The 24,202-nt window shown below is 50.2% G+C and overlaps 1 protein-coding gene and 1 long non-coding RNA gene across 11 annotated transcripts in view; one reads left to right on the top strand and one right to left on the bottom strand.

The window, feature by feature from the left end:
- LOC118983952 (uncharacterized) lies at positions 1 to 22,931 on the bottom strand. The gene is made up of 3 exons (XR_005065823.1): positions 22,852 to 22,931; positions 1,505 to 1,511; positions 1 to 68 (listed from the first exon to the last, which is right to left on the bottom strand). It is a non-coding gene; the product is annotated as an uncharacterized LOC118983952 (long non-coding RNA).
- Positions 22,888 to 24,202, top strand: part of NLRC5 (NLR family CARD domain containing 5) — a 57,306-nt gene continuing 55,991 nt past the window's right edge. For 9 of the 10 annotated variants that reach the window (XR_005065822.1, XM_037041667.1, XM_037041663.1 and 6 more), the window contains exon 1: positions 22,888 to 22,970. The gene's annotated coding sequence lies outside the window, so the exon portion shown is untranslated. The remainder of the gene's footprint in view (positions 22,971 to 24,202) is intronic. The other variant, XM_037041668.1, reaches the window with a different exon arrangement.

Raw genomic sequence — 24,202 nt, 5'->3', positions numbered from 1 at the left:
GGCTAGCTCGGCGGCTGGAGGCGCCTACTTTCAGTTTCGTGTGCAGCGCAGTGTGGTGAGGAGCGCGGCTGGTGAGTGCGGGCAGAGGCCCAGGGCGCCGCTGGTCCCGGGGACCGGAGGGTGCGCGTGGTTGCGCAGTGGGGGAGCGAATGCCCAACCGAGTGGGGAAAAGGGCGTGCCAGGCGGCTTTGGAGTGGGAGGGAGGTCCAGTGGCCATCCGGTGGAATGACCAGGTAGGTGGCCAGGTAGACACGGAGGGAACTGGCCAGAGACACGGGGATTGACGGGACTGACGGATGCACACACCAATGGGACAGGACCGACGGCTGGCCCGATCTCCGTTTTTGGCCAGAGGGGGATCCACGGCCGGGGCAGCGCGCTCGCTGCTTGCTGCCCCGCGGAGTCTGGGGAATGAGTTGCGAGCCGCAGCTGAAAGCGGTCGAAGTGACCCAGGGCGCCATCCATCCACCGCTGCGCCCCCCTTGCCCTCCCTACCTCCCCACCCTCAAACGCTCCAGTCTCCCGCTGGAGCGTCAGCTTTTAATTGCTTTCTAAAGAGTTACAGAAGTAACACTGCTCATCTTGCACAATGCAGACTTTTTTTAACCTAAAAAGCTTTTTTTAAAAAAATTTATGGACAATTCTAAATGTATGCAAAAGTAGGAGGAATATACACTTGGGTAGAGCTGTATGTATTTGCTGGGTTTGATGTAATTGAAACACTATGGAACAATGGCGACACTTCAGCAGTCACCCCACTGGGGCCACCCCAGTTTCCTCTCCACCACACCTCATTTTTAACCAAATGGAAAACAAACGTCAGAGCATCTCAACCGAAATATTTCAGAATGTGCTGTAAGACTAGTTCTTTTAAAAACGAAACCGTCAGCATGCTTTAAACATTTCAACAGTAATTCCTTAATGTCAAACTGTCCAGCCTATTTTTAAAAGATTTTATTTATTTATTTTTAGAGAGAAGGAATGGAGAGAGAAAGAGAGGGAGAGAAACATCAATGTGTGGTTGCCTCTCACGTGGCCCCACAGGGGACCTGGCCTGCAACCCAGGCTTGTGCCCTGACTGGGAATCGAACCGGCCACCCCTTAGTTCGCAGATGGCTCTAAATCCACTGAGCTACACCAGCCGGGGCTGTCCAGCCTATTTCTAATGAATATTCGAACCTCGTAAGCAATAGGTAAATGCATGGTCATCATTTTGTTACTTGCGCTTTGCATTTCCAGGCACACACTTTTTATTTTTTTAGGGCCATTTTTCTCTCTTGGGAGGCCAGGACCTGGAATTTGCTGGGGTGGCCATTTGCAGAGGTTTGGGAGGGGTCCCCCACCTGCAGTCCCCTCTGCATTCATTTATAAGTTGGGGGTTCTTATGTTCCCTCTTCGAATGGTCGAGGGTTCCGCAGTCTTAAAAAGCTGCTGGAAAACCAGCACTGCCCCCGGCTCACAAACCTGGGCGAGGCAGGAGGTGGGCTGTGCTCCACAGCAGGACCTGGGGCCTTGTCATTCTAAGAAGCAGTGCCCAGAAAAGCACTAGGCTTGGTTTCCACTGGGGAACAGAGCAGGAGATAAAGCTGGTAAAGTCGAGGTCCACCTGGGTCCCCCAACCAATGTGTCTTCCCAAAACCATACTGGCCTCCTGGCCAGTGATTATGCCTCGTCTCCAGACATGGCACCAACTTGACTGGCACCGGCATGGTAGGCAGACAGAGGGGGCTCTCGGTGCCTTGTATGTGCTGGGTGACAGTGAACTCACTACTGTACACCTCAGAGATATTTCAGTCTGGTTCCTGACCACCGCAATAAAGCAAATGTCTCCATGAAGCAAGTCACGCACAACTTTTGGTTTCCCAGTGCATGTAAAAGTTATGTTTACACTATACCATAGCCTATGACGTGGACAATAGTATTATGTCTTAAAAAGCAATGTACATATCTTAATTAAACAACACTTGCTCCCTGACAGCTGTGGCTCAGTTGGTTGGGCATCGTCCTGCAGGGCGGGGGCATCGCCGGTTTGATTTCCAGTCAGGGAGTGTGCCAGGGTTGCGGGTTCCGTCCCTGGGAGGCGGCTGATCCTCGTTTCTCTGGTGCGCCAATGTTTCTCTCCCTCTCTTTCTTCCTCTCTTCCCTTCTCTCTAAAAATAAATAAAAATCTTTTTTAAAAAAGTACTTGAGCCCTGGCTGGTAAGGCTCAGCTGGTTGGAGCATCATCCCACAAACCAAACAGTGGCAGGTTTGATTCCCAGTCAGGGCACTTGCTTAGGTTTCAAGTTCAGTCCGGGTCGCAGGGGCTCAGAGCATATTTGGGGGACAACTGATCCAGTTTCTTGCATCGATGTTTCTCTCCTTCACTTTCCCCCCTCCTTCCCCCCTCTCTAAAATCAGTGAGGAAGTCCTCAGGTGAGAATTTTAAAAAAATAAACGGAGGCCCTGGCTGGTGTAGCTCAGTGGATTGAGCACAGGCCTGCGAACCAGACGATCGAGGTTCGATTCCCAGTCAGGGCACATCCCTGGGTTGTAGGCCGGTTCCCGGCAGGGGCAAGTTCCCAGCAGGGAATGCATGAGAAGCAACCATACATTGATGTTTCTCTTCCTCTCTCCTTCCCTTCGCCTCTAAAGACAAGTAAATAAAATATTTTAAAAAATAAAATAAAAAAATAAACGGAAAACTTGACTGTTAAAAATGCTATGAGTCCTTGGTGAGCAGTGACCTTTTTGCTGGGGGAGGGGCTTGGTCTGATGAGGATGACAACCTACTCTCCGGATGAAAAACGAAGCGTGGGAGAGGAGGCATGCCTGTATTTCATCACTCAGAGCCTCACTTTCTGTCTGTGGAATGCGGGTTGGTAGTCCATCCTTCAAAGCGCGTTTCATGGGTTGGACGAGGTGAGTGTGAGATGCGCCCAGTGCATGGGCAACCCTAGGTGCCCTGTGAGCACAGTGGGTCCTTGATGAGGGCAAGGGAGCAGAAGGGCAAGCTCTTGGCGAGTCTCACACTCTGCTGAGCCTGTCTCCCAGTCAGATACAAAGGTGACTGGATGTGTGCAGGGCCAGGTCAGTCTCCTTGCACCCCAACATACACACCCCCGCCCCGCCTCTCTGAGGGAAGGTCAGCAGAAATGCTTAGTAGGTCTCTGAAATCCACAACCCGTCAGTTGCGGATTACATCTGTGTCCCTGAAAAAGACACATTGAAGTCCCAACCCCCGCGGAAACTCAGACTGTGCCTTTACGTGGAAATAGAGTCAGAGCAGATGTGATTGGTTAAGGTGAGGTCCTACGGGAACAGGTCGGCGGGCCCTTAATTCAATACGGCTCATGTCTGTACAAGGGAAGAGATGACTAGAAAGACAGAGACATGCAGGAAGGATGCCACGGGGCTCTGGGGGCAGCGAGGGGAATAACGTGTCCACAAGCCAAGAATTGCTGACAGCCACGAAAAGCCCGCAGAGGCAAGGGAGGGTCCTCCCCTAGAGCCCTCGGAGGGACCAGGGCCCTGCCAACACCTTGGTTTCAGACTTCCGGCCAGCCTCCGGAGCCATGAGGCAATAAGTTCCTGTCATTTCACTGCATCCGATTTTATGGTCCTTTGTTAGAGCCAGAACAAAGCTGGGCCACACTGGCAGAGTCACCTCTGCCTTCCGCACAGAGCTGTCCTACTGACTAAGCAAATGAATAGCAGTGCTAGTACTTTGTAAAAACTTCTTGTAGGTGTTCTGAGGAGGTGAACTGCTGGTTTTCTTTGCTGGGTTTATTTTTTCAGTGTTGGCTGGCTGGTGGCCCAAACTTTACCTGGGCTGCAACTCAGTCTGCAAGATGTCAATGTAAGAAATGTCTAGACCTGTAGAGAATTTTTTTTTTTTTGAGCCAAACCAGCAACAGTTGCTGGAAGCAAAGTCTCAATGAACTGAGAAAATGCTCCAGAGAAGGGCAGTTTTGCAGCTTATTTTATGCCCTGGAATCAAAGGAGCAGGTGGTAGGAGGGTGACACGAACTCCGCTGGTGAGAGATTAAGGAGGTGGGAGAAAGCCAAGGAGGAACCCTCTGGGGTTGAACAAAAAGTAAAACGGAGAAACAATACCTCTTTGACATTGGTTTTGACATTGGTGGGTGCAGGATAGTTAATATACACAGCACGTAGTCCTGGTCGGTGTGGCTCAGTTGGTCGGAGTGCCCTCCCGTAGACAGAAAGGTCTGGAGTTCAATTCCTGGTCAGGGCACACACCCAACTTGGGGGTTCGATCCCTGGTTGGGGCACGTACAAGAAAACAACATATGGATGTTTCTTACCCCCCCTCTCTCTAAGAAGCAATAGGAAAAATGCCCTTGGGTGAGGATAAAAATTTGCATATGATTTTTACATATATCTTTAAGGAAAACACACAGGAATAGATTTGCAAGGTCAAGGGAAATACACAGTTTGAACTTCGATAAATATAGCAAATTAGACTCCTAAAGTGTTGTACTAATTTTCACTCCACACCCTTCCCAACAAACTTTTTCCCTTATCAAACTTTTCTATATTTGCAGTCTGGGATGGATAATGGTATTTGTTTTTTCCCCATTTCTCTTCCCATGAATGATGTTGGGCATCTTAAAATATTTCAGGGTCACTCATAGTTCCTTTTCCATAAACTGTTTATATCCTTTGTCCACTTTTCCATTGGGTTGTTAGTCTTTTTCCTATTGAGCTGTGAAAGCACTGTATATATTAAGAAGTTAGCTCTTTGCCTGTACTGTAAGTACACTGTCATTTTTAGTGGCTGCTTTGTTGTCCGTAGAATGGGTGAACCATCTTCATCTATGTTGAACATGTAGATGGGTTCTTGGTGTTCCTGTTTTATATAGAAAACAAGGTGTGACATTTTACTTCCCTCTCTTGGCAATCCCTCTCAGGGAAGGAATTATTTTGGGGAAAAGATCCTGATAGGATTGGGGTTGGTGTGGCCTGTGTGCAAAATGGTCAACAGAGACCAGGATTTTTTGGGGGGGGACGACTCTTCATTGAGCAAGTGTGTGGGATGGGGAGCTATGTTTGCTCTGAAAAGGAAGGGAAGGGGGGAAGAAGGGGAGAGAGGCCACACAGGGAGAAGACCCCCTCGAACATCTCAGTGATAGATGGCCAAAGGGCAGCTTCAGTTCGGCGAGGCCCCTGCCCCAGGTGAAGCGGGTACCGGCGACACAGACCCCGCTTGGGCTCTGTCCTGCAGTCATTTACCTGCTCCCATCTGCTCAGTTCCTTCGACATGACAAGCCCTGTGGCGGGCGCTGGCAATAGCTGGGAGCACGACCAAGTCCCCACCCCTGGAGCTGATGTGCCAATAGCAGCAGACAAAAGACAACTACAGAGGGATGTGTGGTAAACCTCAGGTGGCGGGGACTGCCATGAAAAACGACCGAGCCGGAAGCAGGCGAGAGGACTGGCGGAGGGAGAGCTCAGGCTTGGCCTTCTGCTGGGAAAATGCGGGGCTATAGGGAGAGGGGGCCACGGACCGTGATGGTGACTGGAGAAAGAGGGAGCCAGGCAGAGGCAATGGGGAAAAAAGAGGAGGGGAGGAAGGAATACAAAAGGGGGAGGAGCAGGGGACGACGGGGTGGTGGGAAGAAGAAGGCCAGGACCCGTTACTTCCTGTGAGTGAATAGTTTGCATGTAATTCAACGAAAGGCTGGAGGAGACTGCACCTCCACAACCCCCCACCCCTCCCCGGCGAGGAGGTCTGTCCCCAGGGGCCATGATGTTTCAGGTGAGCAGGCATCTGAGTCAGTTTATCTGTGTCAGGGAAGGTGGGGCTGCCCTGTGGACCGCCAGCACAACTCGGGGAATGTCCTCGTAGCTACACTTTGTGCATTCTGGGTGGTTTCCTTCGGTCGGGTTCTCGTTGTGGACGTCTAAGTATTTCCTTCTCAATGTGGACTTCTAAAGGGGTAGGTGGATGTTATTTTTATTTCTCTGTTGTTTTAAAACGCACGCAACAAAATTTTCCACCCTCACCACTTCTAAGTGTACAAGGCAGCAGTATCTCCTGCATTCACGCTGTGGTCCAGCCATCACCGCCACCCACCCCTGTAGCCCTTTTCATCTTGTAAAACTGAAACTCCATGCCCATTGTGCAGTTAGTCCCCGTTTTTTCCCCATCTTGGCCCGGTAACCACTATTCTACCTTCTGTCTGTGTGAATTTGGCTGCGTTAAGTTCCTCATTCGAAGTGCAATCGTGCAGGGTTCGCCTTCTTTTGACTGGCTTATGTCACTCAGCACGATGTCCTCAATGGGCATCTGGGTTGTAGGGGGGTCAGGATTTCCGTCCGTCCAAAGGCTGCGTGAATGTCCCTGGTGCGTGTATTCTGCGTGTCTCACACCCATTCACTCCTCGATGGACACCCGCGTTGCTCCCGTGTTTCACCTATTGTGGATAACGATACTATGCCATGAGTGTGTAAATATCTCTCTACGACCCTGGAGTCTTTGGGGTCTGAAGACTGAAGCAGTGGGATTGCTGGGTCCTATCCTAATCCTATTTTTAATGTTTTGAGGAGACTCCATACTGTTTTTCAGAGCAGCTGCACCGTTTTCCTTTCCCACTAGCCGTGCACAAGGGCTCCAGTTTCTCCACCCCCGCACCAGCGGTTCTTTTCTGGGGTATTTTTTTTTATATAATAGCCTTGCTAATGGATGTGAGGTGGTATCTTACTTATTTTGATTCACATTTCCCTAATGATTTGGGATATTGAGCATCTTTGTATATCTTTATTGACCATTCATATACCTGCTTTGGAGAAATGTCTGTTCAAGTCCTTTGCCCATTTTTGAGTCGGCCTGCTCGCTGTTTCGTTGGTGACTTTGAGGAGTCCTCTGTGTATTCTGGATGTTAATCTCTTATCAGATATTTGTTTTGCACATAGTCTCTCCCATTCTGTGGGTTGCCTTTTTACTCTGTAAATAGCATCTTTTGATATACACATTTTTAAGTTTTCATGAAGTCTAATTCTTCTGTTTATTTATGTTTGTCATCTGTGCCTTTGGTGTCGTTGCTAAGAAATCACAGCCAAATGCAGTGCCGTGAGCTTTCCTCCATGTTTGCTTCTGAGAGTTTGATCGTTTTAGATTCTTGATCCACTTTGAGTTTGGTTTTTTTGTGTGTGGTACTGGGGTCCACCTTCACTGTTTTGCATGTGGATATCCAGTTTTCCCAGCACTGTTTATTGAAAACAGTGTTCTTTCTCCATTAAAAGGTCTTAACACCCTTTCAAAACTCAGTTGACTGTACATGGGAGAGTTTATTTCTGGGCTCTCTGTTCTGTTCCATTGGTCTTTATGTCTGTCTTTACGTCAATACCACACTGTTTTGTATTTGTATTCTGTTACTTTGGTGAATTTATTAGTTCTAAAAGGTTATTTGTGTGTGTGTGTGTGTGTGTGTGTGTAGTCTTTAGGATTTTCTACGAATAAGATCATTTCATCTGCAAACAGATCATTTTACTTCTCTCTTTCCAATTTGCAGGCCTTTTATTTCATTTTCTTGCCCAACTGCTTTGGCTGGAACTTCCAGTAGTGTGTTTAGTACAAGTGGGGAAAGTAGGCACCCTCGCCTTGTTGCTGATGTTAAAGGAAAAGCTTCCAGTTTTTCTTACTGCTGACTCGTGTGCTATGGGTTTTCTACATACAGCTTGTCTCGTGCAGAAATAGTTTCTTTCTATTTCTAGTTGGTTGCATGTTTTTATTGTGAAAGCATGTTGACTTTTGTCAAATGCTTTTCCTGCATCAACTGAGATGATCGTGTAGACTTTTCCCTTCATGTTGTTGATGTGATATATCTCACTGACCAGTTTTCATATGTCGATCCATCTTTGCATTCCAGAAATAAATCCCAGTTGGTCATGGTATATCATTTTTTCATAGGATGCTGATTTCACTTGACGAGTATTTTGTTGAGGATTGTTTCATCAATGATCATAAAGAATATTGGTCTGTAGTTTTCATGTAGTGCCTTTGTCTGGCTTTGGTATCTGGGTAATGTTGGCCTTTCAGAATGAGTTAGGAAGTGTGCCTCCTCTTCAATTTAGGAAAAACTTAAGAATGATTGGTATTAGTCCTGTTTTAAATGTTTGCTGGAATTTCCCCGTGAAGCTATCAGGTGTGGGATTTTTTTATTGTTGTTGTTGAGAGCTTTTTGGTTGATGATTCATCTACTTATTCATAATGGGTCTATTTTCTTCTTCTTTGTCAAATGGTTGTGGGTAGATTTTGTGTTTCTAGGATTTTGTCCATCTTATCTAGGTTATTCAGTCTCTTGTAGTCCTTTTTATTTCCATAGTTGATAGTACTGCCTCCATTTTTGTTTCTGATTTTAACAATTTGAGTTTTCTCTCTTTTCTCTTAGTTCATCTAGCTAAAGGTTTGTCAATTTTTGTCAATGTTTTGAAGAACCAACTTTGGGTTTCATTGAATTTTTTCTAATTTTATATTCTCCATTTCATTTATCTCTAATCTTAATTTCCTTCCTTCCGTTAGCTTTGGACTAAGTTTGTTCTTCTTTTTAGTTTGTTCTTCTTTTTTAGTTCCTTACGTTGTAAAGTTAGATGGTTGATTTGTTTTTTAATGTAAGCATTTATAGCTATACATTTTCTTGTCTTTTTGTTTTGCTTATAAATTAGCAAATTTTGCTGGATCTTTTTAAGATTTTATTTATTGACCTTTTAGAGAGAGGGGGAAGAAGGGAGAAAGAGAGGTAGAGAAACATCAATACGCAAGAGATACATTGATCAGTTGCCTCTTGCATGCCCCCAACAGGGGATCCAGCCTGAAACCCACACATGTGCCCTGACTGGGAATTGAACTGGGAACTTTTCAGTTCACAGGCTGGTACTCAATCCACTGAGCCACACCAGTCAGGGCTAAATTCTCTTGTCTTGTAATCTAACCACTTATAGCTATCCCTTTTTCCCTTTGGCATTGCTCCTACTATGTCCCATAAGTTTTGGTGTGTTGTGTTTTTGTTTCCATCCTTCTCTAAGTATTTTCTCATTTCCCTTGTGATTTCATCTTTGATCTATTGCTTATGTAAAAACATATTCTTTAATTCCTACACTTTAGTGAGTTTTCCGGTTCTTTTTGTTATCGATGTCTAACTTTATCCCATTATAGTCAGAGAAGATACTTTTTAGGATATCTATGTTTCACAGACTACCGAGACTTCATGTGGGACCTAACACGTGGTCTATCTTAGAAAGTGCCCTAGGTGCACTTGCAAAGAATGTGCACGCTGTTGATATTGGGTGAAATATTCTGTGTATGTCTGTGGGATCTAATTGGTGTACCCTGTTCTGTCCTCTGTTCCCTCACTGTCTTCTGTTTTGTCATTCGTCCACTGCTGTGCGCCAGTAGTGAAGTCTCCAACTATTGTACAACTCTTTACTGTTGTAAAGCTCTTTCTCTCTTCGATCTTGTCATTTTTTTGTCTGTCGTTAGGTGCGTAAATGTTTATAATTGGCATATCTTCTTGCTGTCTCGAACCTTTAAGTAATGCCTAATATCTTGTGTCTCTTTTAAACCTTTGTTTTTATTTAGAAGGTATTCGGTCCGATAGTAGTGTGGCCAATCCTGCTCTCCTTGGTTATCATTTGCACAGAATATCTTTTCCCGCCCTTTTCTTTTCAACCCGTTTTGCTCTTTAAATCTCAGGTGAGTCTCTGGTAGACAGCATAGAGTTGGATTACATGTTTTTATGTATTCTGCCAATCTGAAAGTTCAGTCCACTTAGATTCAAAGTAATTACAGCTAAGGAGGGGATTCTGCCATTTTGCCATTCATTTTCTATATGCCCTATAGCTTTTTTTTTTTTTGCATTTCTGTCTTCTTTTGTGCTTAGTTAACTTTTTATAGTGTTTAAGTTCCTTAATTTTCTTTTGTGCATATTCTATAGCTGTTTTCTTTGTGGTTACCATAGGGATTACACGTAACGTCCTAAAGTTATGACATTCTAATTTGAATTTATAGCAGCTTAACTTCAATAACGTACAAAAGCTGCTCCTTTGCAGCTCCATGCCCACCCCTTTCAGGGGTCGATGTCACAGAATTACCTCTTTATATAGCAAGTGCTCAAAACATAAACTAACAATTGCTTTAAATGCAATAATTGCTCCTAATTTATGTGAAAACCAGATTTCTAATTACAAGCCAAGCTTACAGGAATACTAGCTTCTATGCTAATAATTGTTTTTCTTTACATGTATCAACCTCTTAAATCCTGTAGACAACCAAAAGCACAGTTACAAACCATTGTTACAATAATACTAGCTTTTATAATTGCCTAGGTACTTGCCTGCACCGAGATCTTTGTTTTTCTGTATGGCTTCGAGGTACGGTCTAGCGCCCTCTCATTTCCCCTGCCTTCCTCGAGTGTTTCTTGCAGGGCAGGTGTGGTGGTCCCAGACTCCCTCAGTTTTTATCTATCTGGGGGGGGGGTCTGATTTCTTTCTAAGATTTGAAGGACAGTTTTGCCAACATATAATTCTTTGTTGATAACTTTGTTCTTCTAGCTCCTTGCATTTACTGGCCCATTGCCTCCTGTCCTGCCTGCAAAGTATCTGCTGAGACATTCGCAGATAATCTTTTTTTTTTTAAGATTTTATTTATTTATCTTTAGAGGGGAAGGAGAGAGGGAGAGAAACATCAACGTATGGTTGCCTTTTGTGCGTCCCCTGCTGGGAGTTGGCCTGCAGGGAACCAGCCTGCAACCCAGGCATGTGCCCTGACTGGGAATCAAACCACGAGCCTCTGGTTCGTAGGCCCACGCTCAATCCACTGAGCTACACCAGCCAGGGCAGATAATCTTATTGAGGACCCATTATGCGATGATTTGCTCTTTCCTGGTGCTCTGAAGACCTGCTCTTTGTCTTTGTCCTTTGAAATTGTGTCTCAGCATGGGTCCCTTGAGCTCATCCTGCTTGGGGTTTGTTGCGCTTCTTAGACGTTTGTATTCATCTCTTTCAACAAGTTGGAGAGGTTTTCAGGCATTATTCTTCCAGACAGTCCCTCTGCGCCTTTCGCTCTGCCCTCCTGGGGCTCCCACAGTGCACATGCCGATCTGTTCAGTCTGTTCCACAGGCCCCTCAGGCCCTGTTCACTTTCCTTCAGGCTTTTCCTTTCTGTTCTTCAGCCTCAGTAATTTCCATTGTCCTCTTTTAAGTGCCCCTGATTCTTTCTTCCACCCGCTAAATCTGTGTTTGAATCCCTCTAGTAAATTTTTCATTTCAACCATTGTACTTTGCAGCTCCAGGATTTTTTTTGTTTTGTGTTTTTTTTTAGGTTTTCTCTCTCTTTACTGATATGTTCATTGTGTTCACACATCATTTTCTTGACTTCCTCCACATCTTCCTTTAGTTTTTTTGATCATTTTTATGACAGTTATTTTAATAAGACAGTTCTTTTAAAGTCATTGTCTACTGTGTTGGCCGCTGAGTCTTTTTCAGAGACAGGTTCTACTGAGTTATTTTCTTCTCTTTGAATGGGCCACACTTTCCCATTTCTTTGGATGTCTTGTGATTTTTGGTTGTTGTTGTTGGACACTGGACATGTGAATTCAATAATATGGTGACTCTGGAAATCTGATTCTCTCCCTTCTTCAGAATTGCTGCTTTTTAAAAAAATTGTTTCGTGTTTGTTTTTTTTTGTTGTTGTAGATTGTCCCTGTGCCATGGATCAGCCTGAGGTGTAGCGTTACTGTCTTCTTGTGCCTTTTCTGAGCCATTTTTTTGGGGGGGTGCCATGGCTTTCTAATCTCCCCCCAATGTGCAGTTGTTTTTGAGTGTCTCCGTCTTTAATGTCTGACTCCTGAAAGGGAGGAAGTGAGGGAGGAAGGAAGGAGCGGCACAGTCACTGGCCCTTTTAGTTCCCCGGAAGTCACTTTACCTGGAGGGGGTGGGGCCTGCAACCCTGACGGTAGGTGTGACAACAATGACATCCTGCCTTTCTGTCAGCTCCTCTGAGACCACAAGCAGCCATTGGCACTCAGAGCACACGTCTCCAATATTTGGAAGTCGAGGTCCTTTGTACCCACCCTCGCTCCTCCAAGCTGTGTGCGAGCTGCTGCGTTGCAGGTGCCCAGCTGCCTGCCCCGTGGCTGGAGGGTGGGGCCTGCATAACGGCTACGGAACTAAGAACTGAAGTGACCGGAATGGATCACAGTCTAAACCTTCTCCCAGAAACCGCAAGCCTTCAACAGACAGCTCCAAGGCAGTCATACCAGAGAGAGATTCTGCCAATGACGCCACCATCAAAATGGGGAGGTCGATTCCTAGTCGTTTCCACTTCTCCATCTTCCCCAAATCCTCTCCTGGACGTTTATGTTTCAAGTGTTTGAGACCATGTTGTTAGATTAATCTCTTCGAAGACTGTCCAGGTGCAGCCGGGAAGCATCCTGATTCCCTATCATCCATCTCCTGGGGAGGGGGAGATGGAGCCTGTACCAGCCCCATACCCCCAACCCCTACACACCCCTGGCCTTGGTGACTCCTCTGCCCCTCATGGGGAAGCAGAGGGAACATTCAGACCTCGGGAACTGGTAGTCCGAGGCATTCAGATCACATCACAGTGTCTTGTCTGGTGAGAGAAATAGCTTGCTGTTGCGCGTGTTTCTTGTGGACAGCGTTCACTGGAGTTGAATCATAGAGATAGTCCGTTGTCTCTTTTCAGTTCTGTTTAATCCTTCCTGGTTAGTCAAGGAGAAAGCGCTGATGTCCCTAACGCCTCTCACAGTCTCGTTTCGACCGCAGGGGCCCAGGCTCCCAGTCAGAGCCCCAGGAAGGGGGCAATACCCAATTCCAGCTCAACAGCTTCCCTTTGTACTCTTTTCCTCGGGTTTCTTTTCGGAGTTACCTTTCTCTCCTGGTGGATGATACTTTAGAAAACACCATTAAAAGTGAGAGGACTGCTAGAAAAATTTTAAGCAAGTGATGTTCTGATTCTCAGAGAAGGCAAAAATATTCTCAGACATGGGGAAGAAGCCTTGGGAATTATCCATCTTGCCCTAAAGGGTGAGATGGTATGAAAACTTCATGTCATGAAACTTCACTTCGGCAACATTTCGAACTTTTCCAACAAGTCAAGATTATATTTTATGAGCAGAAAAATATCGAACCTCGATGCAAATTATCATGTACTTTGGAAAGACCGCTTGTGGATGGCGGTCGGGTGCTTCAGGTGGAAAGGAGCCCTGGGGCTCAGCCTCTGTGTGAAACCCATGCTTTGCTTCTTGGCTTCTCAGAGTCCACTGATCCCTCTGTGAAAAGGAGGAAACACCTGCCTTGAAAGGTTCTTGGGGGCCCACTGGGGAAAGGCGGGTGGAATGCTGCGGCAGGGTGCCCAGCCCACGCTAATAGCTCCACGTCCCCCCATGGTGCCGTGTGCGCAATAGGCGTTAATTAATGTCTACAGTTCTCAACGAGACCCTGTGAAGTAAATGCAGAATCATTGCCTCCATTTGGAACCGCGGAGACTGTGGTACAGAGAGGTTAAGAAACTTGCCCTAGGTTGCACAGCACTAACTGTTGAATCAGGATTTGAACCCTCAACCTTCTGAGCTCCACAGATCCCCGTGAGATAGGCTTGCTTGATGTACAAGTAAACAGTGGCTCAGAAAGGGCAGGGACTCGCCTGGTGTCACCCAGCAAGTCAGTTTGGGACAGTAGGGTTCAGAGCCCAGGCTCCAACCTACCAACAGACCCCCTGAGCCTCCTCTCCCCCAAGCCTTTGTCCCGGCCATATTTGATGTCTGGGCACTTTTGTCCGCCGTGGGAGGAATGCTTCAGGTGACCCGCCCTGGAAGCAAAACCCCTCTTTTAAACTTCAGAGGGCCTAGCCTTCTGGTCATCAATCTTCTGTCTACTTCCACTAAAAAAAAGTATCCATTTGAAACTACCCGAGTCATATATGACTACTGTATTTTGCCGTGTGTAACACGCTCTGTGTATAATGTGCACCCATGTTTTTGGCCCAGACTGTCAGGAAAATACTTATTTCTTTATATTTAGAAACAAAATTGATGATTGTTTCCAGGGTATTATCTTGCAGGCGGATGTTGTTATTGCTTTCTAGAGTTATACTTTTAACGCATAAGCATAAATAAAACATTTATATAGATACGGAATTAGCACTACCTGTGTATAATGCGCATCCTTATTTTTCCCTCCAACATTGAGGCAAAAAAGTGTATGTTATACACAGCAAAAGACGGTAAATCTCCTTGCAAAAAGCGAACCACTATATACGTAAGGTTAAATTCTCCCACGCTCACTGCTCCCCGCTCCCCGCCTCAGGTTCCTTTCTCAGTCTGAGTAACCAGTTTGGTGCGTTGCCTTCCAGAATGTTAGGCCTTCGTATAATAAAAATGATACTTACACTGGGCTTACTCACTGTCAGGCCCTGCGTACGCACTTTACAGGTAGTAACCCATTTTAGTCCTGTGACAGCCTTGTGCGGTAGAGGCTGTTACGATCCCCATTTTACAGATGAGACCATGGGGGCCCCAAAAGGCTGCATGGCTTGCCTGATGCCACACAGCCTGTGGATGGGGAAAGGTCAGTCCCAACCTTGGGCAGCCTAGCTCTGCAATTCATGCCCTTAACCTCTGAGCCATTAAAAACAGTTCATGATAGACCTGTGAGAAGCAACAGGGAGTGGTTTTTTGTTTACGTGTGTTTTTAAGACCAGTGATATAGTCTGTGTGTCATTATGCAATGCATCTTGTTTACTCAATAATACCCCCTGAAGGGCCAGGTGTCCCAACACAATCAATGGCCTCGTGCCCATAACCCAGGGGTGTGGCTGCACCAGACGTTATGGGGGTATGGATTATCCAAACAGAGCAACAGGATGTCCTCATCCAGTATTCTGTGTGGCTCTCCATGTGGCTTTCTGTCGAGGACTGTGTTTGTGGAGCCAAAGAGAAGGTACACTGTGAGTTTGGAACTCACAGCTAATTAGCCCTTCAGAGGGGGCCGACCAAGGGCCGGGCCGTGAACCTGAATTTCAGGGTCCAACTTCTCTCCTGTGCATCTGGAGCCTTCTTCCACCACCTGCCCACCCATGTGTCCCCCTGAACTTCAAAACCAGCACAGGAATCCCCCGGGTTTCCTCAGCGGCCTGGGAGAGAGAGAGGGGTTTTCCAGCCCTCAGCTTCATTTTTGGTTTTCTGCGGGCGTGGCTATGCTGAGCCTGGGCCTTTGTGTGGGGAGTTGGCAGAGACGAGGCACAGGTGCCAAGGAAGAGGCCAGATGTGGAGGTGGCCTTGGAACCCAGCGAGGGGGGGCCAATGAGTGTTAGTCATGGGGAAATACCCTTAAGGTGTCATCTACACATGGCCTTCCCGGTGGCTTTCCTATCCATGGCCTCTCAGAGGAAAAGAATTGCTTGGCTCCTGTTTGCTGGGGAGTCGGAGGTCCGTGTGAGCAAGCGCGCACGGAGCCAGCTTCTCCTCACCAGGAGAGGAGAGGCAGGTGTCGCGGCCTCACAATGGCCTGGGGAGCTTCCGGAAGTGCTGATGCCTGTGTTCTGTACTCAGGGGCTGCACTGTGATTGGGCCAGGGGTGGCCCATGGGAATATTTTAAAGACACCCCCATGGTTCCTGGCCTGGTTCCGAAGTGCGGATCCCCCAGGCAGCAGCCTCTAGAGGCCCAGAGCTGCGCCAGGCGGGAGCCTTGTCACAGAGGCCTCGCCAGTCTCTTCCTGTGGGTGCTGGGCCCAAACTGGCAGGGTCGCTTGGGAGAGGCAAGGCCACTAGCTGTCCACCTGCTGTCCTAGCCAGCCAGGGAGTGGCAGGCTCCAGGGCCCTGGCCCCAGAGGAGGGTGTATCCGGAAGCCCTAGAGGGTCCTTGGATGGGAAATCCAGACCTTTCCAGTGGGGAGGTGGCTCTGCGAAAGGAGGTGATTTCATGATGAGGGCTAGGACCCGGATTCCAAGTTTCCAGAGACAAGGAGAGAGAGGCCTTGGAGGGTCCGGAATGCGGGCCACCCAGGCCCAGGCCCGAGGCCCAGAGCTCCCTCTCCGGAGCACCTTCCGCCCCTAGATGGCTTTGAGGTGAGGAGATGTTTGTTCAGCTCCAGGCTCTGCCACTCTCAGGCTGGTGACGTCGGCGGGTCCCCCAAATGCTGGGGGCCTCAGTGTCAGTAAAGTACTATGACCATGCATTTCAAGTCCTGCAGGACCCTGCCATTGTGAGTGACAGTCACCCCTTACGCCATCACCCCCCGCGGACGTGTGTGGTGTCCAGGACCCCTCTTGCCTGCTCTGTCAGCTTTTGCAGATGAGGGAAGAGATAGCTGCTAACGTCTCCCTGAAGGGGCACCCACGGGGCCCTATAAAAGGAGGCGGTTTCTGAGTTGGGCTGCAGTGACCTCCCAGGGAGAGCTTGCTGGGTCGTCTGGCCCTGCCTTTGCTTCCTATTTGCTGAGAATGGCAGAAAGGCCTTCTCCTCACATGGCCTCAGTCTCCCCACCTGTAAAATGGACCTGGCATGGACCCCACAGTCAGGACCCTCCCAGCTCTGCCCCGCTTTGCCTCTAGGCAAAGCCTCAGACACCCTTCAAAGCCTCAGACTGTGATCAGTGACCCCTGGGGAAGGCGGAGGGCCCTGGCCTCTCTGTGGCCAGCCCCAGCGGGGCTCAGCATGGAAGATTCTGCCAGGACCTGAGGGCTTGGCTGGCGCCGGTCCACCCCAGGTTTTCAGGCCTGGCCTGCTGCCTTGGCCCTTAGAAAACAACTTCAATGGCACTTTCTCTGCTTTCAGAGATATTTCTGTTCAAGTGTCTGTTGTGGCTGTGGGGTGCCTTTCTTATCATCCCCACCAGCAACCACATCCTTTCTGGCCCTGGGGTTAGCACCGCTTTATTTCTGTCCCTCTTTCCCAATGCCTATCCTCAGTTGCTTCTGTCGTCCTGGCCCGGGAGCCTGTGGCAGAACTTGGGGTCTGCCATGGGGACAGGGCTTCCGGCCTCTCACAGGCTCCCTCCTCCACCTGACACCCCCAGGCCCTTACCCAGACCAGGTAAGGCTGGTGGTGTCCCCCTTGGAGAAAGGAAGAAACAGGTCCCGACAAGCCCGGGGGCCTGTTCTCACCTGTCTTTCCTTACCGCAAAGCCTCATGGGGGCTCCCCCTCAATCCAAGCTTGGAGGAGTCGGGAGGAGGAAAGAGCCAGAGAATCAGTGGCCAGAAATCTGTGGCTCAAGTCACATTCTCTCCTCCACCCCTCCCTTCCTTCCGTGTTTCCCACGCCAGGGGCTGGGCCTCCTTTAGAAACAAAAGCGCCCCTGGCGATGATGGCTGACAGGTCCTGAGCTTGTGCTCAGGACAAGTGCCAGCCCCATCAGGGCTTTCACTTTTAGTTTTTCTGAGGGTATCACAGAATCTCATCTCCCATCTGCCAACATCCTTACCACCTAGAGGTTACTGTCACCCCCAGGGCAGACACTGTGGGTACTACCTCTTGCGTCTGCTAGACCCCCCATCCTCCATGGGAGTAGACAGTAATGGCTGCTCCTTCCCCAAAGGGTTACCCTTGGCTGACAGTAGTTGCCTCTGGCACCCCTCCCTCCTCCACCCACTGGGTGACACCCATAGCCAGTGACTGGCAGATATGAGGGGTAACCTCCCAGTCCTCTTGCTGCTTGGCAGGACAAACTCTTAAGTGAGACGGACAAGGCCACTACCTGGCCACCTGCTGTCCTAGCCAGGCCAGGACTGGCTCTAGGGAACCCTGGGCCCTGAGGAAGCTATATCTGGAAATCCCGGAGGGTCCCTGGGTAGAAAGCCCTTTGGTTCACACTCCAGAGCTCCTCACGGGTCAGGCTGAAGCTAGATTGTTCCTGGAACCACATCCTTGCTTAGCTGCTTCTTCCACTCTATCCTGCCTCCCTCACCCCTCACTGAATAGCTTTTATAGACACACCCATCCTGGGCTCTGCTTCCAGAAGCCTGGCTTAGGATACCCCCAGTCTATAAATGAGGATGCTGAGGTACCAAGGGAGAAAGTAGCCTGGTGGAAGCTCGGCCGCTGGTAACCAGGACAGATGCAGACCCAGGGCCCAGGGCCAGGGGGTCTGCTCTCATCTAGAGTCAGACGCTGCTCCTGCCCTCCCGGGGTCCCCAGCCTGCTGGGGGGGTGTGGTGTGCCCAGAGGAAGTGACAGTGCAGAGTGGCAAGACCTCTCCACACTGGAGAAGAGAAAGGAGAGAGCACTACAAAGTGACGTCCCACCGTGGGCCTAGCTGGGTTGGGGAGGCAGCCTGGAAGACTTCCCTGAGAAGGGAGGTGAAGCTGGGTCTGGCGGGGGGGGGGGGGGGNGGGGGGGGGGGGGGGGGGGGGGGGGGGGGGGAGTTTGCAAGGTGGGACAAAAAAGGAAGGGCATTTGAGGCAAAGAAAGGTCCTTGTGCAAGGCAGGGTGTTGTGAAGGGACCGGGGGACCAGGGACAGGGCTGGGAGTGCGGTCACAGCCACGGCCATGGGGGCGTGAGGGCCAGCGGGGGCCAGGAGCCAGGTGGCAAGGACCGTTTTTTGCATGCATCCTTCAAACCTTTCTCAGACACCTGCTTTGTGGAAGTGCTATGAACGTGCCGTGACTTCCTTTGGAGGTGGTGGGAAGCAGAGAGAACGTATAGAGAGAAATGAGGTGAGACTGCAGAGCAGGGTCTTAGAGACAACAGGGCCAGGAGTGTGTGTGCATGCACATGTGTGTGCTTAGGTACCTGCGTGTGTGCACGTGTGCAGATGTGTGGGCAGGAGGTGGAGGCTCCCCGGACAAAGGGAACAGCCAGGGCAAAGGCCTGAGGCCGCAGCGAGGGAGTGGCCTGAGTTCTCCACTCCCCTCTGATCTCCAGCCCGTAAGCACCTCCAGGGTAGCTGGAAAGAGTCCCTGAGAGCACAGGGTGGAAGGGAGCTCCCATGCAGACCCTCAGTGAGACCAGAGCCCAGACAGGGCCGGCAGGTACGCCCCTGCCCTTCTTCCCCTCGAGGGCTGGACCTGGAGTGGCAAGACCACGGGACTGCAAATCTGCCCTCCTGGGCTCCCTCTGGGTGCCGACTGTGTGGCCCTAGGTCATTCACCGCCTCCCTCTGAGTCACCCCCAGACACACAGGGGATGGTGATTGGTAGAGGTAAAACTTCGGATGGAAGGGCAGGGACCGAGTGCTAAGAACATTCTTGACAAAATGAGCAATTTTCCCAGAAAAACATCAATTGGTCAAGTTAAAAATAAGTGGAAAACAGCCTCCACAATGAGAGAAATTTGAAAGTCATCAAGTGTGACTTTAAAAAAAACTGTTCAAACATCTTGCTAGTGTGAGGAAAATCTTTGGCTCTCACGCAAGGTGAGACGAGAAGGTTCTGAGAGACAAAGGTATGTGGCGTGGTCCACGTTTGAACTTGATGGTCTGACCTCCCCTCCCCCATGGGGGATGTTGGGCCAGGGCAGAAGAAGGGGGACCAGTTCTCCCAGTGCAGAAATCTGGGTGAGAGATGCCGGTGCCAGGTCTAGGCCCCAGCGGTAAAGGAAGTGAGATTCTGTGATGCCCTCGGAAAAATTAAACCACCTTTGGCCTGAGCTCCAGGGAGCATGAGGCCGCCCTGCTCTGAAACAAGGTAGGTGGGAGCAGGAACTGGCCCTTTGGAGGGGAGACCAGGCACCCAGGCCCAGCCAGGGCTGGACTTGGAAATTTTATCTTTTTTAAAGGTTTTATTTATTTATTTTGAGAGAGGAGAAGGGAGGGAGAAAGAGAGGGAGAGAAACATCACTGTGTGGTTGCCTTTCATGCACACCCCCACTGGGGCTGGGGGGACTTCGTCTGCAACCCAGGCATGTGCCTCGACTGGGAATTGAACCAGTGACCCTTTGGTTTGCAGGCCGGCGTTCAGTCCACTGAGCCACACCAGCCAGGGCTGGACTTGGAAATTTTAAATGCACACCAGGCATCCCAGAGGAGTCGTTGTGAGAATTAAAATAGATAAAGTCTAAAGGCTCGTGCCTGCCATTTAGGAAACATTCATTGCACTCTCTGTTCAACTTTTTCTACCTCAGCGCCCGTGAAAATGGAGTTTGTCCCCACAACACACATAAAAATGTTCAACTGAAATGCAGAATAAAATGTGGCCTCCAGATGGACGAACTGTGGGCCGGAATTATCAGCATCTGACTGTCATACTCACCTCCCTCCTTGCCTTCCCAAGTCCGGGCTAATGTCATTGGTCACGCTGCCCACGGGACTTCCCGCTCTGCGGGGCGTCACTGGTGCTTTCTCATGCTTACTCATCATCACGTGTGTCTCGTAAGGACGTGTTGGGGGAACTTCTGTTCTGTATATTAATGTAAATGTTCTTATGGTTTTTTAAAAAAATCTAAACACACCCGTGAAAAATTTTAAATGGTACAAGGTGGTCCAAAAGGGCAGTGTAAAGGGCTGTCCTTTGCCTGTGTCCCCAGGTCCCTTCCCCAGACAATCCTGTCACCAATTTCTCAAGTAGCCCTGGAGTTGGTCTTTACGTATGCAAGGACACACTCACACAGACGCACACACGCACGCTTAAACACGTGCTGCAGTCATTAACATGTGAATTGACTTACTACAATTCTTTTCACTGAGCTCAATGTGTTCATGGTTCACGCCTATCACGGAGTCGTATTCCACAGTGCAGAGCCACAGAAACGGACATCCTTGTGATGTTGATGAAACCGAGTTCGAATCCCAGCCTAAGGTGGAAGGATCCCCCGAGGGACCCTGGGAAAGACCACAAAGAGCGCAATTCGCCTCGGCAGGGTCTGGCGCCTGTGAGTTACCCCCTTTATATGCCACTAGAGAGGCAAACAGGGCCTGCTCTAATGTGGTCTGAAGCTGGCCACTGGCTGTGTTGGTTCTGGGGCCTCTCAGGTGGGACTGCGGTGCAGCCCAATGCCAGACGTTGCCTGGGAGTGGCCCTGGGCAACCCGTGTGGAGCTGCAAAGCCATCCACGGTGTGTGGCTGCGTCTGCTGGGCCTGGGTGTGCGCGGGAAGGATCGGGCTGCGTGCCAATGCTGGCTTTTACCGGCACCAGGGGCAGGGCAGGCACAAGTTTCCAGGAACGCTGCAATCCGCCTCCACCTGCCTCCACCTGCCTCCACCTGCCGGCTGCCTGTTAGGCTCAGTCACTGAAACAGTGGCATGAGGTAGGAGGACTCGGCAATGTCCCAGGTCATACCAGGTCTAGCCGCCACCTGCTAGGTNACCCCCTTTATATGCCACTAGTGAGGCAAACAGGGCCTGCTCTAATGTGGTCTGAAGCTGGCCACTGGCTGTGTTGGTTCTGGGGCCTCTCAGGTGGGACTGCGGTGCAGCCCAATGCCAGACGCTGCCTGGGAGTGGCCCTGGGCAACCCGTGTGGAGCTGCAAAGCCATCCACGGTATGTGGCTGCGTCTGCTGGGCCTGGGTGTGCGCGGGAAGGATCGGGCTGCGTGCCAATGCTGGCTTTTACCGGCACCAGGGGCAGGGCAAGCACAAGTTTCCAGGAACGCTGCAGTCCGCCTCCACCTGCCTCCACCTGCCTCCACCTGCCGACTGCCCGTTAGGCTCAGTCACTGAAACAGTGGCATGAGGTAGGAGGACTCGGCAATGTCCCAGGTCATACCAGGTCTAGCCGCCACCTGCTAGGTGCTTGTACACCTTTGCGGTGGGGTGGCGTCTCAGCCATCAGCAGGGGTTGTCGGGCCATAAGAGACCCAGGTTTGTCCGTGTGAAGGGAAGGCTCTGCACCTGTCCTGCCAGGCGTGCTGTGGAAAAACGGCCCTGGTCCTAGAGCCACACAGCTCAGTCTGTCCTGGATTCAGCCCAGACCTCAACCGGGCAGAGTCAGCAAGAATCCAGGGGTGGGGCCCCCAGGAGCCCCCAGGGTGGAGCAGCAGATCTCCCACGGTGGGCAGGCCAGCGGGGGAGGCTTTATCTCGACGTGCTTGGGCCTCTCTTCACTTCTTCCCTTAGAGTTTGACACCTTTGTTTAAAGAAAGGTCCTCAGTGCCCTCGGTGCCTCTCCAACAGAACCTGTTTCTCTTTTTTCATCTCTAACTGCAGTACTGGTCTCTGTTACGGTCGAATGTGCCCAGTTTAGGCGGACTTATCTAAAGTTCTAGAACTTTGTAGTTACCTTCCCCGTACGTCATGGAGACACAGCCGGCTCACCTCCCGGTCTTTGGCCTTTCTTTTCCTTCCGTACTGTCTGGCCACCGTTTTTTCTCGTGCATCCCGAGGTGTCAGGCGACGGTCCCTAGGGCTGTGCCCCGCACGCGTGTGAGCCACAGCACCGATTTACTGTGCTGGGGGCAGGCAGTGATCGGCACCTCTGGGTCTTCTCTTTCCAAACAGCGTTGACGCTCAATTGTTTAAAAACTACTTCCTGGTGTCATTACACAGAGACTGGCAAACCCTAAAATTTTGTTTTATCGGGAAGGGCACTTGGCAGCTGAGGTGAGGATTATGCCATTTCCTCCCAGCAAAGGAGCAGTAGTGAGTCGCCGCATTCAAAGGGCACACGGGCACCACAAGTCCCTGTACGGTGCATGTCCGAGCTGGAGGAGGAAGAGGGACCTCCCCTGGGCCAGGCGTGGCAGGCAGGTGGGGACCCCAGGGAGGGCGAGCAGTGCCCCATCCAGGGACGTGAGGAGCTGTGGTTGGGAGAAACAGATCTGTGGGTGAGGCAAGGAGACTGTTCCTGGGTCATGTGTCCTGCCCAGGCGGGGATAGGCTGGTGCCTCCTTACAGCATTCCTCTTGAATTCTGGAACCCAGGACAGAGCACCCTGTCTCCTCTCTCCTCAGGGACCTGCCCTATGGAAACAATGTGCAAATTCAGCTCAATGTGCAAAAACAGGACTGGCCCAGCTGCCCATGAGACTTTCTCCGTGGACGCCCTAGAACATCTATGATGAACCAGGAAGCCAAGTAGGTGACCTTTCCCCTTTGCCTCTCCTGTGTCTCCCATTGCTCCCCGCCCACTCCCTATGCAGATGTAACCCCACTGGAGTGTCCCCAGCATGACAAACCTGCCCTTGGCTGCCATTCAGCATGAGGGTGGAAGTTATTGGACACAGAAGGTCAGCAAGGGCCTGAGATGGCATCTAATCTACCCATTTCATAGATGGTATAACTGAGGCCCCAATTGTCTTAGCCAAAGCACGTTCCATTGACATTTCCAATTTCAAGGGGTCAGGGAGATGGAATCCTACCAAGGGCCCAGAGAGGAGGAAGAGAATGAGAGTTAGTTCCAGAGCGGGGGGCAGATTCCAGCCTCCTCAGTCTGGGGTCTCGGATCTGTCCACTGCAGTCCCACCCTCAAGGCTCTTTCCCACTGAAGTCTCAATGACCGACATGCTTTTTCTCCCAGGAAGCTCACCCTTTAAAGGGCTTGACATGTTCACTGCAAGGGGCTCGACCCCCAGCGGGGGAAAAAAAGGCACTGTGTTAGACTGTCAGGAGGGAGAACTTGAGGATAAAGAACCCCAGAAATTATATCCTCCAAGGCACCCCTTGCTCTGCCTGGCACTCGCTGTCCTGAGTGGTTTCTTGATGGGCAGCATGGACTTTGGCCGGGATAGCCCGGGAAAGAAGCCCTGGGCCATGGCCGCACCCCGGTGCCCAGATCACACAGAGTTCAGGGACTCAGTTCTCATCTGCTACCATCCAGGGCTCCAGGGCCTTGGAAATTGGCTGCCTCGGGCTGAGAAGTCTCAGCTCTGAGCCTGGCTCTGCCATAGACACGCAGTGGGACCTTGGGCACATCCTTTACTCTCTGGTGGCCTTGATGTTTCCACATGCTCAGTGGGGAGGGGTGATCCCCACCTACCCCATGGATGTCAGTGGGTTTCATGAACTCTAAAGTTCTGTGCCTGAGCGAGGAGCTATTTTTATTAGTCTGGTTGGGGAGGGATGGACAGAGGGGGAGTCGGGGGTGGGGGGACACATGCCCAGCAGGCCTCTGCTGGGGTCAAGGGAACAACTAGGGTCTGAACCCCAAGACACATTGTCCGTGCCCCCGCCTCCGGGGGTCAATAAGGTTGGCCTCTCAGCCTTTTCAAGGTCAGAGTGGAGGCCTCTGGAGTGAGGATTCGATGAGGCATGTAAAGCGCTTAGAACAGTGCCCAGCACATAGTCAGTGCTTTCTCAGTGTTTGCTGC

The sequence above is a fragment of the Sturnira hondurensis genome, unplaced genomic scaffold, assembly GCF_014824575.4.
Source record: "Sturnira hondurensis isolate 20B ecotype Veracruz unplaced genomic scaffold, ASM1482457v3 Scaffold0003090, whole genome shotgun sequence".
Lineage (NCBI taxonomy): Eukaryota > Metazoa > Chordata > Mammalia > Chiroptera > Phyllostomidae > Sturnira > Sturnira hondurensis.
This window is presented reverse-complemented; position numbering and strand designations above follow the sequence as displayed.